Source organism: Sorex araneus, chromosome 3 (genome assembly GCF_027595985.1).
Source record: "Sorex araneus isolate mSorAra2 chromosome 3, mSorAra2.pri, whole genome shotgun sequence".
Classification (NCBI taxonomy): domain Eukaryota; kingdom Metazoa; phylum Chordata; class Mammalia; order Eulipotyphla; family Soricidae; genus Sorex; species Sorex araneus.
This window is the reverse complement of record NC_073304.1, coordinates 208,112,419-208,128,253: the sequence shown is the minus strand read 5'-3', so window position 1 is coordinate 208,128,253 and position 15,835 is coordinate 208,112,419. Positions and strand designations below refer to the sequence as shown.

The following is a 15,835-nucleotide window of genomic DNA, read 5'->3' as shown; positions in this document are numbered from 1 at the left end:
ACAAGCTCCAAAGTTAACAAACATTGTGGCAGAGTAAAAGATCCTTATACTTTTCTTTCTTGTGGAGGTTCAGCCATGAAACTATACTGAACTTGATTTTTATATGCCCTTTCACTTGCTTCATGCAGTAGATGAAGTCTGTCTAACTCAGAGAGGTGAAGGACTCAGCCCAGATTCACACTGCTAATAAGTGATAAATCTCACCTTGGAACCTAATGTCTGCTTCAATTTTTGGAAACCCTAGCTTGCTGAAAGCCTTTGACTTTTAACCACCAAATAATATCAGTACTCTTACTGATTTCAACTGTGTCGAGCATATCTGTGGCTTGCAGAGCCCTTTTGAACGCGACACTTTGTAACGACCATCTGGCTTCACCTGGAGTCATTCTGGTAGCTGTGAGTTCATAAATAATGTCTCTTCAACTTGGTTAGGCTCACAGTACAACTGGGAGACAGATGATCTACGGCTGTGTGCCTGGTATCGTTGCAAGCTAATGTGTTACTTGGTAGTCTTGGGTTGCCACCCCCTGGAGTGTTTTGATGCTATCAGTTGTCAGTTTCAGGTCTGTTGTTTCTCTCCCCAGAAACCCAGCCTGTACATGACAGTTCCAAAAGCCTGCCTGTGTTAGGGGAGCAATCGAACTTGGATAATGACATAAACGAGTCGGTGTTCATCTGGGGAGTCTCAGACAAAGCAGCCCAGAAGAAAACCATCTCTGTCTATGAAGGCTTGTTTCCCTTGCAAACAGAAAAGCAGCGGCGGCAGCAGCAGCAGCAGCAGCAGCAACAGCAGCCGCGATCAGAGCCAGTGCACAGACTGGAGAGAGGTAAAGGGAGACTGAAGCTGTTACATGTGAGTAGCATTTTATGATTTCTTTGCAGCTGAAAAGGGGTTACTGGGAAGGGGTCTTGCTTGGGAAGTGGGTGTGCTGTGTGGATTGGGTCTGCTCTCGTGGTGGCAGAGGGGAAAGGGGGGATTTACCCAGTTAACAAGTGCATTTGGGATCTACCGTCCTCTTCCAAAGGAAGCAGAGGAACACGCTCATTGCTCCTCTCGGCTGCTGCTTGCAGGGAAATGGGAGAAATGTAAGCAGCAGGTGGGAATGTTTCTTTTCTATTTGTTTTTTCCCTTTCTTTTTTTGCCTCCATCCTTGAGAGTGGGATGCTTGTCAAGCTGCCAGTCCTGAGGAAGGACTTCCCCAGAGGGGTTTTTATTTTTTTTTTGGTCCAAGTTTTTGGGCGGATATGTTGGATTGCTATTCCTTTGCTGGTCAGACCTGCTTGCTAGCCACAAAGGGGTGAGGGTCATTTTTTGTATCTCTGGTTCTCAGGTCCACTTGTCAGCAAATAGTACCAATACAACGCAACCTCCCGTTTGTCACAGTGAATAGAGTTCCATGTGCACAGCCTAGACATAGGAAAAGTATGACTTGGGTTTCACGCATCCTCCCTGCCCACCGCAAACAAATAGGTCTTTCAAGGCTGACAGTGTAGAAGGTACCTGGAACTTTCGGGAAGTGTTGGGTTTGGGTTTTCAAATCAAGCCTGGGAATTTGCTGTGGGCACTGGTTCGATGGAAAGAGAGAATGTTTTTGCGTTAAAGCACGCTTGCAGGTAGCAGCAGGTGGTCATAGCACAGGGAGCTGGCTCGCAGCTGCTGTTTCTGATGCTCAGCAAAAGTGCAGTATACCTGCCCATAAACTTGCTTATGTTCTGGTTACCCGAAGACCTGGTGATCGATTTGCTTCTCTTTCTTTCCTTCTCCTTTGGCCTCGAGCAGGTCCCACGGGATGTTTAGATGTTTGAGCATCTGCAGTAAATGCGCACAAATTCTGTCTTCTTTGGGAGGAAAGGAGAAAGGGAGGAGGAGGAAGTATGGGTGGTTACTTAGCTTACCCTAACAACAGTCTTTGGGGGCTGTGCATGCTCAAGGTGGTGGAGACTGAGTTGCCGCCAGGGATGTGGCCTGGAGAAGTGCTCTCTGGAGGATGCTTGCTTCAGAATGAAATGCTCCTGTGACTCTGTTGGTGGAGGTTCAGGGCCCCTGCTACCAGGTTGCTACAGGTCTTCATAAAATATCAGCCAGCAGAGAGTTTTCATGAGGGATCCTCTCTCTGACGGCATGCTCTTCTTTCTCTTCTGAGACCCTCTGGGGCAAACAGATGAGGCTGCTCAAAGCTAGGGGGGAGTGGTGAGAGGTCCCAAACTGTGGAAAGGGCTCACGGTTTCGGGCAGCTTGCTTTCTGGTACACATCCATTGCACCATGGTATGCCTTGGCACACAGGTTAGAAGGATCTAATTTAAGCATCCTGGGAAAAGCAAAAGAACAGAGACAATATGAGTCACCTGATGCCTAAATTTTGTTCTTTGGGCTATTACCGGTAAGAAGGCATTGGGAAAATATTACGAAAATGCTCTTTTCTAAAAATTGTTTTTTATCATCAGACACTTTTGTACTTCCAGCCCTCATCTGTGCTCTCTCTGAGGTCTTTCCAACCTTACTTTTTAAATACAATTGTACCCACAGTTTTGATATAGTTATTTGCTCTGTTTCTTTCCTCAATATTATTTCATAAATACTTTCCCATCTTTGGGTACAACCTTCACACGTGGCTGTATTAAATGGATATGCCATAATCTGTTTAGCAATTATTGGCTACTTAATTAGCTTCTTGGTTGCCTATAATTGCTGGTAATACTTATATCAATATTTCTGTCCATAAAGTAGTTCTTTTTCTTAAAATTGGCTTTGGCATGATAAATATTGATATTGATATTAGGGAGGTAAAAATATGAATTTTTATAGCTTTGTATATGTGTTACTACCCTATTCTCTGAAATATACTTTTGTTGTTCAAAAGCACCAGTAATAGAATTCAGATAAATTCCAGCTTCTCTACAGACTTACACAAATTTGATTTTTCCCCTCCTCTCTCTTTCTTTAAATTAGGATCTATCAAGTGTTCTAGTTGCTTTTGTATAGCTTGCATTCAAGTTCCAGTAAGCCAGGAAGAACTATTCTCCCTTGGACCGTCTTGGAGCTTCTCAGAGCTTCTGACTTTGTTCATGATTGCTAGGAAGAATGCCAGTTTGGAAACCCTGTTTCCGGCTCCATAAGACCTGAAGTAGGGAGCTCCCCATCTAGTGTTAAGGGGCCACCAAGAAAGATGAGCAGAGGTTACATAGGAGAGAAGAGCCTAAAATGATCTCCAAGTGAGAACTCAACCCAGCCAACCTCACAATGGTCTTCCTTCTCCCTGGGGCCAAGTCAGCACAGACAGAGGTAAACTCACTCGTCTGGGGAGACTGTGGCTCAGGCCTGATGCAAAGTGAGTTGGAGAATGGTCCTTATAAAGGTGAAAACTAGCCAAGCTTATTGGGGGCAGAGAAAGCTATTTTAGGGTCAATTCTGCCCCGTGGACTTCTTCCAGATGCATTTGCTTTAGTAATGAGGTCAGGCAGGGCCAAGTGACAACTCTTATTAAATAAAAGCTGCAGAAAGCTTCCTTTTCAGTGCCTACCTCCTAGAAGGACAATTTCATCAACAATTTGTTTTTTTCTTTATTTCCTCTCCCGTTGTATCTTGTCAATTTGGAGATTAATCTGTGCTGCTCTGACCTCCTAGGAGGCTCACTATAAATCGCTTCACTGCTAATCTCTTTTGTTCATTCTGTAATTATTTGTGCAAAGGCAGGCAGTAGTCCCACGGGGGCCGCACACACACACACACACTCAGCATGTGTTTGTCCACCCTGACCTGCAAAAATGGAACGTAACAACATCTCAGGAACATGATTTTCCCATAATGTCTAAGCAGGTTTGGGGAATATGAGGCTTTTATCAATTCTATGCATTTGCTCAAGCAACAAGGGCTAAATAGAAAAACTAGCTGCTCATAACAGTGTGTGTGGGCCCCTGGGTCCCTGGATGCCCAGTAGAGGTACAGGGCAGTGGTTGAGAAGAAAAGGGACCATTTTACTTCAGATGGGCAGAGCTGGAGAAAAATTGTGCTTAAAACCCACCAGAAAAAAATAAAACCCATATCTGCTAGTGAAAGGAAGAAAAGCTTCAAAATTATAGAACATAATTTTGTTCATAAAACATAACATAAAACATATTTAAGGACATACTAGCAAGAGGGCTGACGTGATAACACACGTAGGGCATTTGCCTTGCACGCAACTGACCCAGATTCGATTCCTCCGCCCCTCTCCGAGAGCCCGGCAAGCTACCAAGAGTACCTTGCCCGCACGGCAGAGCCTGGCAAGCTACCCATTGCGTATTTGATATGCCAGAAACAGTAATATCAAGTCTTACAATGGAGATGTTACTGGTGCCTACTCGAGCAAATTGATGAGCAACAGGATGACAGTGACAGTGACAGTGATACTAGCAAGAACTTCCCCTAACACTCTGTACTCCCTGTATGATCTGATCGTGCTCAATATTTATTGTTACTGGTTTAAGATCTCACTTTCTTGCAAGATTATACTCTAGGAGAGCAAGTATGGTTCCTGATTTATTTGCTCCTCTACCTCCAGTATCTTATTTTGCAGTGCCAGGGATCAGGCTTACTACGTCATACACGAAAGGCATGTCTTTACCTGCTGTGCCATAGCTTCAGCTCCTGAATCCCTGAAATTTTTTTTTATCCAGTAGAGGTAGCTTCCACTTAGCCAAGTTTTACCATATTTTAAGCGTACCTTGTACATTACTACATTGAATCCTAACAAGCATCCTCTATGATGTTTACTATTATTATTTGATTTTGCAGATTTAAATATTGAGAGGCAAGGAGTGTTGGAAGGCAGGTAGTTTTATGTTTATTTCCATTGGAAAGCACTTCTCCAAACTTTGCTTTCTCCAACGTCTAATGTCTCTCATTTCTCACCCCCTCCTTACCTCCACCATATACACACCATCTCTGCTTCTTGCTCTGATCAGGCTCTCCTTTTTATAAGAATCTATGAGAGACTGTCACGTTTAGCAACATTTGCTGTAACTGAATCAAACTGTGACATTTCTCAAGAGGAATATTCGCTTTTTTTCCATAATACATAAGTAGGAAGCTCCATAACTTGGAACTGAGAAAAAATGCCTTTGAAGTGATTTGATGTTTTAAAAAGTCAACAGCTTTCTTTAGCTCATGGTCCAAGAGTGAATTTATTAACCACCAAGCAGGGAAGAGTACAAAATCAATAGAGCATAAATTCAGAGCAGAGATCTACACCAGCCTCTCATTTTTTGAAATACGGGTTCTATAGAAAGATTTGAGTACCAGGAGATTTAAAATGTTGGAATGTCTGTCATCAGTGTCTCTTGCATTTATCATCACTAGCAATAAAACCCAAAAGTCTTAGTATGGCATTCAAGGCCTTTTACCGTTTATGTTTTCCTCCCTTCTGCTTCCCAGGACCCTCTAATAGAATGAGTGTTCCTCATTCATACCTAAACATGGAGTGTTCTCCCAGACCTCCCAACCTCCGCATTTTTTTTACTGTAGCTTGGAGACTCTAGTTCACTTGCATGTATTTGGAGAACCCATATTCTTCACTACCTGTCTGAACCGTTGATGCCGATTGCCCACCAGGGGCCCAGCAGGAAACTTGTGGCATGTGCCAGTGAGTGACTAAAGCAGGTTCCGCGATGGGACCGTTTATGAAAGTGTGGGTAAGGGAAATGAAAACCAAAATGAGATGATGAAGCAGCTGGCCATTTCTGGGAGCAGGAAAGAGGATTCATTTCTCCAGCATGAGAAGACCCTTCCGAGGGGCTTCCAGCTGGAAGCTGTGACCTCTCCTTGAACAGCGTAGTCCCTGTCAGCCTGCAGAGTGACAGGGAGGGTGCTCTCCTCTACCTCCAGATGTCCCCGTGTTGACTGAATCCATCTGGAAACCAGAAGGCAAGGGCTTACTGAGGTCACTTCCCAGAGGAGCAGGAGACTCCAGAACAAATCCTGTGTCATCTCCAGAAATTCTCTCTTCCCAAGACTCCCGTGCAATTATTCGTGTGTCACTAAAGAATGCTTATCAATGTGTTCATATTGTTCCATTAAATATCTTATCCTTAGCTACAAAAGACAATGAGTTCTTCTAAGGTCACGCTCAATTCTTCCATTCCTAAAACCTCGCAGAGTAGTGGGTAGTAAGCTGTACTTAATAAACATGGAGTGCATGAATGTGTTCCTCTCACATAAGTTATTTTTTATTAAAAGATGTGGCCGACCCGTGTTCGATTCCTCCGCCCCTCTCGGAGAGCCCGGCAAGCTACCGAGAGTACTGAGCCCGCGCAGCAGAGCCTGGCAAGCTACCCGTGCGTATTGGATATGCCAAAAACAGTAACAATAAGTCTCTCAATGAGAGACATTACTGTTGCCTGCTGTAACATCACATAAATCATCACAAGTCGATGAGTAACGGGATGACAGTGACACAGTGACAATTTTATTTTGTTGGGCATGTGTGACCAGGGAGACTTCTTATGCAGTGCTCAGGGCACTTGGGAACCAGTCCCAGCCATAACCAGGTTGAGCAGTTCAAAGCAGTACTTCTGGAACTAGGAGCATCCATGGCTATACCTACTATGCTTGGAGGACCTTGCTATGGAAGGACCAAACCCAGGACCTAGTGAATGGCAGGCAGGTGTCACTGATCCCTGAACTATCAGCTCAGCAACACACACTTTTTCTTTTAAAGCCCCTCTTGAAATCTGATTGACCTTTGTGATTATATTGTTAGGAAATGTTCCAATGAATTGGCCATGTAGGATTTATATTTTTCTTTGAAGCCTAGAGGGGGGAACTACAATGATTCGAATAAATGGTTCACAGTGTTTCCTTATGCTGTGCTTGGTGGCACATTAAGTCCTACAGGTTGAGGAACTTGAACTTAAGTGGTTGAAATCACTTAAGCAGTAAGTTAGACCAAGCATAAAAATAAGTGTTGGTGCCCAAGAGAAATCAAGAAGTTATTTGAATTAAAGTCAGGCAGCAGAATTAAAAATAAACAAATGAATAAATATGTATATATGTATATAGGGGACTGGAGCGATAGCACAGCGGGTTAGAGCGTTTGCCTTGCATGCGGCTGACCCAGGTTCAATTCCTCTGTCCCTCTCGGAGAGCCCGGCAGGCTACCGAGAGTATTCCACCTGCATGGCAGAGCCTGGCAAGCTACCTGTCGCATATTCGATATGTCAGGAACAGTAACAGCAAGTCTCACAATGGAGATGTTACTGGTGCCCATTCGAGCCATGAGCAACAGGATGACAGTACTACAATTACAGTGTTGCTACACAGATATATATATGTATATATATAATGTGCCTTCTTCACAGCTTTACTTGGACATTTAAATATAAATTTACATAATTGAAGAGCCTAGAGAATTTTTTTTTTTTTTGCTTTTTGGGTCACACCCAGCGATGCTCAGGGGTTACTCCTGGCTTTGCACTCAGGAATTACTTCTGGCAGTGCTTGGGGGACCATATGGGATGCCGGGGATCGAACCCGGGTCGGCCGCGTGCAAGGCAAACGCCCTACCCGCTGTGCTATCACTCTGGCCCCAGCCTAGAGAATTTAATGCTTTGAACCTGATGTGGTTGGAATGGGGGAGTTTGAGGTACAAAGAGAAATGCCAAGGAAAGTGATGGAAAATAGAAGACTGAATTGAGACTAGACACTGTATCTGTGGGTGAGTCAAAGGCCGAGGCTGGCATGTCAATGGCTATGGTGGACTGGAGGTTTTCACAGACCCCCTGGTCTCCTAACCACACCAATGAACGAGGATGTGAATGAGGATGCATCTCCCAAGTATATGTGTCCCTCAGGAGTTCTCACTGCACTGGGTCACACTTTAACCTCAAGTGGGAGGCTATATTTAGGTCTATGGGCTGTCAGAACAGATGGCACAAGCTGAATGATTTAAAACAGAAAATCATGTTTTTTTTGAGTTTTCTAGAAACCTGAATCCTGAAATTAAGGTATCAGCAGGGTACTTTTCTCCTGAAGACTCCTGGGGAAATTGTTACCTCTTCCTCTGCTGGTAGCTTCAAGCTCATTGTAGCTGGGGGCTGATTGCTCATCTCTGCTTCTGTCTTTATAGCTTTGTTTCCCCTTCAGTGCTCCTCTCGGTTTAGGTGTCTCAAATCTCTCATCTTCACTTATACAGACACCAGTTATTAGGCTTATGTACTCTAAATCCCAAGAAGATCTCATCTGTAAATAATTATATATGCAAATAATTATATATGCAGATATGACCTTTTTCCAAGGAAGTTCACAGTAATAAGCACCCTACCCATGTACTATGATATCATTCTGGCCTCTTTGATTGGGGAATGAGTTGTTTTTGCAAGCCAGTTTTTGGATTTTCTGATTCATTTTGTTAAACTATTTTATCGAGTTAGTTTTTATGCACTTAGAATTTATCTTCGGGGTCCCTCCCCCAAGATCCCCAGAAATAAGTGTTCTCAGGGTTCTGCGGGTCGCTCTTGGTGATAATATGCCACTGGGCCAGATGTTCAATGTTTGGGCCTAGCAATGTGGTGTTCCTCGGACTCAGTGGTGCTGGGAGTGCTCAGGAGCCATGTGGAGCCAGACATCAAACTTGGGACCTTGTACATCCAAACCATGAGCCCCTGGTCCCTGAGCTATCTCCTCAGCTCCCTTTTAACGTAGTGTTTTAGAACTTTCATTATCCTATATTATGCAGAGCAAAAGATGCAGAACTCTAATTTAGATTAGGATTTTTACAAAATGAGCACACTGGTGAAATCAATAGTGGATCAAGAAACAAAGTGATGTTCCCTTCTCTATCTGAGCTGCCATTTTCCCCAGCATGCAAGGCCAGTTTCCAAGCTGTGGGGCAGACCTCCTGGTTCTTATCTCAACTACCAAGTAGAGAATATTGGGAGGACCCATTCGGGTTGAAAGATGCGAGCTGAAAGTAGACTATAGACTGAACATGATTGTCACTCAATATCTCTATTGTAGGCTACAACACCCAAAAGGAGAGAGAAAAAAAGGGAATGCCCTGCCAACGAGGCTGGGTGGGGTGGTGGGGGATGGAGTGGGGGTCGTGAGAGGGATACTGGGATCCTTGGTGGAGGTGAATGGGCACTGGTGGAGGGATGGGTTAACGATCACTGTATGAGTGAAATGCAAACACAAAAGCTCATAAGTTTGTAAATATACATCACAGTGATTCTCTAATAAAAAGTTTTAAAAAAAGAATGTCAAATAGATTCCCAAACTTTTCCTTGAAATTTCACCTAATTTGAATGTATAGTTATCATGCTAAAGAAATTATACAACATATGCATTGTAATTAATGTTTTAATAACTATGCATTCAGACTTGGTTGATGCTAATCATGATGTAATTAATATGTCACAGTGGAACATACACCAGTTTCCAGTCACTGACTCATGGATTTTTACTACAGACATTACAGCCTGTGATGCAAGAATAAAGGCTTTTGTACCATGAAAAAAAAAAAGAAGAAGAAACAAAGTGGTTTCTGCACAGCTCTCAAAAACTTCCTCATGAGCCACGTGCCATCCCCCAGGAATAGCATTATTTGTCCTTTGAATACCATGAATCCACCTTGTCTATTTGTTTTTCTACTTTCTATAAAAATGTACTTAGGTTAAAAACACAAGCGGTGGCTTTACTTCATTTGACAGAAAGTTTCTCTTCTGAGAGTTATCAGAATGGAGCTCGGTGGATATAACTCATCAAGCTCAGGGTCAGACTGGAGCAGATGTGTGTGAGTGGAGCGGCATCTGTTACCAGGAAAAAGATGGCATTAACTGTCTAAAGGTCAGAGTAGTGGTGAGGAGAAGGGGTAGTTCATGCAGTGGGTGAAACCTGGCTAATTATATTCAACAAGTTCCAAACATATCCTAGTCAGGATCAGCCTGGAATATTATGTTGGAGAGAAGGGTTTTGATCCTCACTCTTCAGCTGCCTGATGAGATGTTCAGAAACCGGTTTTATTATTTTCTTATCATTTCATAACAGGTTCAAGTCCTTTGAATTTTATAGTGCCCTTTTACCAATCACCCAGATTCTACAATGGACATTTCCTCTGTACATTTTATGACACACTTACATCTGTCTGTGCATCATTCCAGTTTTAGAAACGTTTTACTTTTTTTTAATAGGGACCACACTTAATGGTACTTGGACAGGGAGCAGGATGATTTCAGTGATGCTCAGCTGGTGATAGATATGGGTCGTTCTGTGCTCAGGCCCAGAGATTCTAAAACTGTAGTTCCAGAAGGCTGTCAGGGACACACCTGGAAGTGCTGGGGGAAGGTCTGTGGTGCTGGGAATCGAACTTAGGACTTCACATATTCTAGCCCTAATGTGTGGGCTTGTCCTCTTGAGCTATCGTCCTACACAGATTTTTATACTTTTAAGATGAAGTTGCAGGGTTGAGTGGCAGATGTTGAAAAATGGGATGACACTTATATAATGTAAAATTGACCACTTAAAAGTGGATCATAATTCAGTGACCTTTAGAACATTTCTTTTTATTTTTTATTTGTTTATTTTTAAATTTTTTATTAGAGAATCACTGTGAGGTACAGTTACAAACTTATGAACTTTTGTGTTTGCATTTCACTCATACAGTGATTGTTTACCCATCCCTCCACCAGTGTCCATTCACCTCCACCAAGGATCCCAGTATCCCTCCCACCACCCCCACCCCATCCCCTACCACCCACCCTGCCTCTGTGGCAGGGCATTCCCCTTTTTTCTCTCTCCTTTTGGGTGTTGTAGTTTGCAATAGAGGTATTGAGTGGCCATCATGTTCTGTCTATAGTCTACTTTCAGCTTGCATCTTCCAACCTGAATGGGTCCTCACGACATCCTCTACCTGGTGTTCCCTTCTCTATCTGATCTGCCTTTTCCCCCAGCTTGTGAGGTCAGTTTCCAAGCTGTGGAGCAGACCTCCTAATTCTTATCTCTACAACTCTTGGGTGTTAGTCTCCCACTATGTTATTTTATATTCCACAGATGAGCGGCCTTTAGAACATTTCTAATGTTGCACATTATCTTATCTACCTAAGCCAAAAATATTTTCATTAATCCAAAATAAAATCTTCTATTAATTAAGCAGTTCTGCCGCCATTCCTTCTTGTACCTAGCCTCTAGTAACCACTAATTTACTACCTATATCAATGAATATTTTATGTGAATAAAATTATTTAAGAGATGATATTCTGTGTCTGGTTTCTTTTGCTTTGCATAACATTTTCTAAGATTCATCTGTTTTATAACATCCATTAGTAGTTAATTCTGTTTTATGGCTAAATGATATTCTGTGGTGTGGCTATATTGCAATTTGCATTTGTATTCATAGGTCTACGGATCTTTGGGCTGTTTTCACCTCCTACAGACTCTTGCATTATCTGAACATTTGTTTATAATGATTTTTTTAATACTTGTTTTTAATTTGGGGGTTATAGACCATATACTTAGGGGTGTTATGAAAATGACATAAGATTAGATTGTAGTTCTGTTTCCCCTTGGAGAAACCACCTGGTTTTCCTGTTAGTCTTTTTATTTTTGTTTTTGAGTTACTCTGGACTAGGCTTAGGGCTTAGTCCTTGCTGTGTGCTTAGGGATCATTCCTAGATGGTATTCAGTTCAATGTGGGCAAATCTAGCCCTAAGAGCAGATGTTGTTCCATGACTGGATGCCCTCCTTGAGCCTTCTTTCTGGATTAAAGGTATAGGGATTTAAATGAGGGTATAGGAGTAAAGTCAGCTGATTAGGCTGATTCTAATTTCCTTTTGTCTCTGGGCAGTATGTTAATTCACCAGGTAGAGAAGAGCATAGATTGCTCAGGTAATGATGTGATCCCTGAGTGTGATGTGCTTCTGGCTCTAATGGAATGATGTGTGTTTCCCATATGGAGAAAGATCACTCTGATATTGAAGGGACTTTGGATGGCTGTAGCAGGACCTCCAGCCCCCACCTTCCACCTTCCTGGTCTCCTGGGTTTTTCTAGGAGCATAATACAACCAATTTGGGTTGGACAGAGGAATTTGCCAAAGAGATGCATGGGGAGAGGAGTGATGGGACTGGGGATGGCAACTTTTGCAACAGATGCTGACAGCTGGCATGAGATTGTAGAGGGCTGCCCCTGCTCGGCGAGCCTGAGAAAATAGGAGAAATTCCAACTTGTACATGATATCATCTGTGCTTTAGTAGCATTTGCTTTTAACTGTGGATTTAATTGCTGTTATATTGGCTCTTATTTCTTCTTTCCTTAAGAAAAATGGAATCTTTGAAATTCCCATGAAAGCATGTTCAATTGCCATTTCTGTTCCAACATCAAGATAGAATCATCCCTAATAATGAAAACAAATCTGCTATTGGCAAATCAGATCCAAGTGTTGCCTTTGGAAACTCAGGAAGGGGAAGCTGCTAAGTGTTAGAGTGGCCTAGAGACAGCAGCTGACTCACAAAGCCTGTGTATAGGCATGCCAGTAAGTTACCGCACTTGCACTGCACACTCTCAGGTGTGAATCCTGTTCTCAATACCTGGGCCAAGTGAACGGAGCAGGTGCTTGTGAATCTTGATTTGCAAAGGAGAACACGTGATCAAAAGGACATGCAACTTATTCAGGGGCACAGACGTAGCATGAGCAGACTAATAACTCAAACCAACTATTATTTCTAGAGAAATGGGGAAAAGATAATTACCACCCAAGGTGTTTAGAAAATAAAATGGAGGGGCTAGAGCAATAGCACAGAGGGTAGGGCGTTTGTTTTGCATGCAGCCAACCCCAGGCTCGATTCCCAGCATCTCATATGGTCTTCTGAACACCGCCAGGGGTAATTCCTGACAGAGCCAGGAGTAACCCCTGTGCATCGCTGGGTGTGACCCAAAAATAAAAAGAAAAGTGGAGTCACATAGAATCTGAAATTGTGACCTAGTCTCTAACTGACCACATAATCCAGAGCAGATAGTTCCACTTCTAAAGCTGAAGCTGTTTTTTCCCTCTGAACAAGGGAGCTAAAGAGACTTACAAAATTGACTGTGGAAATTAAAGGAATTAATATATAAAAATCTTACATCCTAGCAATTAAAAACACGGTTCTTTCCTGCCTACACTAAAAGATACCAATACCTCCCAGAAAATGATGTTTCTACCACTTCTTCTACCCTTGCACATTCCCTCCAAAGTGTCCTTGCTGCACATGTTTCAGCCCCAAGTGAACAACTTCCGAACAAGGAGATATCATTCTTGACATAGGACAATTGGGGTGCTTTGAGATGGGGGACACTTTGAAGTTTCAGGGCAGGAAGAATTGATGTTCATTACTTAACTGGGATAGAGTTTCATTTAGATATACAACTGTCAGGAAACCAAACCTGATCAAAGGCCCATTAGTCACAAGGCTTGCTTTGCAAAGGACCACTTAGTTAAGGCAGTGAATTTAACATGAAAGGGAAAAGGGAGCAGAACACTGCGGCCTGGTACATTGTGCATTAGTGATTATTTTGATCCCAGATATGCAAGCTTTCTCTGACACAGGTTAAACCAGATCCTCAAGGCTGACTTCATCAGGCATTGATGGCAGACATGAACTAGTGACGGTTTTTCATCCCCTTGTCAAACTTCCAAACTGGGCCAACTTAAGAACAAGATGGGGGGAGGAAGAAATGTCTTGTCAAATTTCACAGAAAATGCTCATCCCCAAAGACACAATTGAATCTCTTGGGCCATAATAAGGCAGAATAGAGCTGACTATAGCTGCTGCAGAATTTGGAAGTTGCTAGACATTGGAAAGGTCATTCAGCCTGAGCCTTTGTGCATTCATGTTCCAATAATACTTATTCTTTAGTATGGAATTCTTATTCTCAACAATTGTAATGTTAACGGTAATAGCATTATGTTCTGCAATCACAGTGTGAGCTACAAATTAATGAGCATTTGCTTAACACCCACAGGGCACCAGGTGCTGTTACTACAATTGGGGACAGGTATTGCAGAAGTGCATGGAGATATAAATGATTTAATTTTTATATTTTGTAAGCACATTTGCATTTTACAAGTACTTAGAACATTTGCATAATTTCTTAGTTGAATGAATAAATTGTCACTGCATTGCCTTCAGTATACGGTGAGGATGCTATTATTGCTCTAATTGACCTCTGCTGAATGCCAACTCTAGGGAATACCAAAGGTGGTGGTTAAGAACACCAAATCACTAACCACCTATCTGACACATGCGCCTTACTGACTCTATTCAAAAGCAGCTGGATTCTTGGGGCTGGATTAATAGCACAGTGGGTAGGGCGTTTGCCTTGCATGTGGCCGACCTGGGTTCGATTCCCATCATTCCATGTGGTCTTCCGAACACCACCAGGAGTAATTCCTGAGTGCATGAGCCAGGAGTAGCCCCTGTGCAACTCCGGGTGTGACCCAAAAGGAAAAAAAAATAAAAGCAACTGGATTCTTGATTCTTTGAGCTTTAGTGTTTTTATCTATGAAATGGGGATGGTAACAATGGTCCTGTTTTATAGTATTATTACAAAGACCAAACAAAGCAGCATTTGTAATGTAACTGGAGTAGTAATGGCACAATGTAATAATAAAATACACTGATTTAATTTGTGAAGAATTTTGAGTCCCAAGGCCTTAGGAATAGGGTAACCTTCAAACTTAGATTGGTCTTGCTCCTTGTGCATTTTCCTTCTGCAAAGCTGTATCCTGATGAATGTAGTGTTGTAACTGCAGAGGGCCTGGGGATGATGCTGAGGATATGGAAGAGCCTTCTTCCTTCACTGTACATTGTAATTATATGGCAGATCTCCTCCGTTAAGAATGTCTAGAGCATAAAAACCATCCCATTATTCCTAGGACTGGAGAGCATCAGCTGTTTCCTAAAGAAGTCTTTGCTGAATTCAGCAAATTACTCTGACAAAGAAATCTCTGCCCTACATATAATGTACTTCTTCAGTTACCATTCTAAGGAAATAAAGGTGACCTCAGAGAACAATATGTGGTCTCACTCCGTACCCATTATGTGGTCTCACTCTATATCCATTGTGGAGACAATGTGGCTTGTGGCTTGTGGTCTGGAAGACCTAGAAACTAGATTAGTTGCATGGGATAAGATTTTTGAATTGACATCACCAAAATCAGAACAGTCATTGTGGTGAGGCCAGGAGAAATCACAAACGAAGAGGGAACTAGAGATTAAGCTAGAGAAGTAGTATGAAGTGCCCATTTAGAAGAGTCTGAGGCTGAGATACATCAGCTCTGTAGAACACCATGGGAGGTGGAATAGGATGGGAAGCTCCAGATAGTCTGAGTATACTTCTGGGAAGTAGCACATGCAGTGGCTTTCTGCTGGCATAGTCACTGAAAGGGTGGAGACAGATTAGCTTGCTGTGGTTTGCAAAAGGAATATCTAGAATTGTAATCCAGTATAGAGAACTAATCTGGTTTACAGTTTTCTCTTCATTCTTATAACATGGGGTTATAAGGTATTCCAAATACCTTTGGAATTTTTTTTAATGAAATCACTATGAAAACAGTTACAAAGCTTTCAGGTTTAAGTCTCAGTCATACAATTGTCAAACATCGATCCCTTCACCAGTGCATATGTTTCACCACCAAGAACCCCAGTACCTCCCATCCCACCCCCCACCCTGCCTATGCGGCTGATGATTTTCACTTTACTCTCTCTTTACTTTGATTACATTCAGTGTTTCGTCAGAAAACTCACTAGGAATTTTCCCCCAACAATCAGACCTGCCGAAAAGGCATCATTTGATAATTTGTTTTCCATTGCTGATAATGAAGAGC

The 15,835-nt window shown here is 42.5% G+C and overlaps 1 protein-coding gene across 1 annotated transcript in view; it reads left to right on the top strand.

Annotated features, from left to right (window-relative positions):
• Positions 1–693: 693 nt before the first annotated feature.
• ANKFN1 (ankyrin repeat and fibronectin type III domain containing 1) overlaps positions 694–15,835 on the top strand; it is a 438,173-nt gene continuing 423,031 nt past the window's right edge. The window contains 1 exon segment of the mRNA XM_055133117.1: positions 694–853. The gene's annotated coding sequence lies outside the window, so the exon portion shown is untranslated.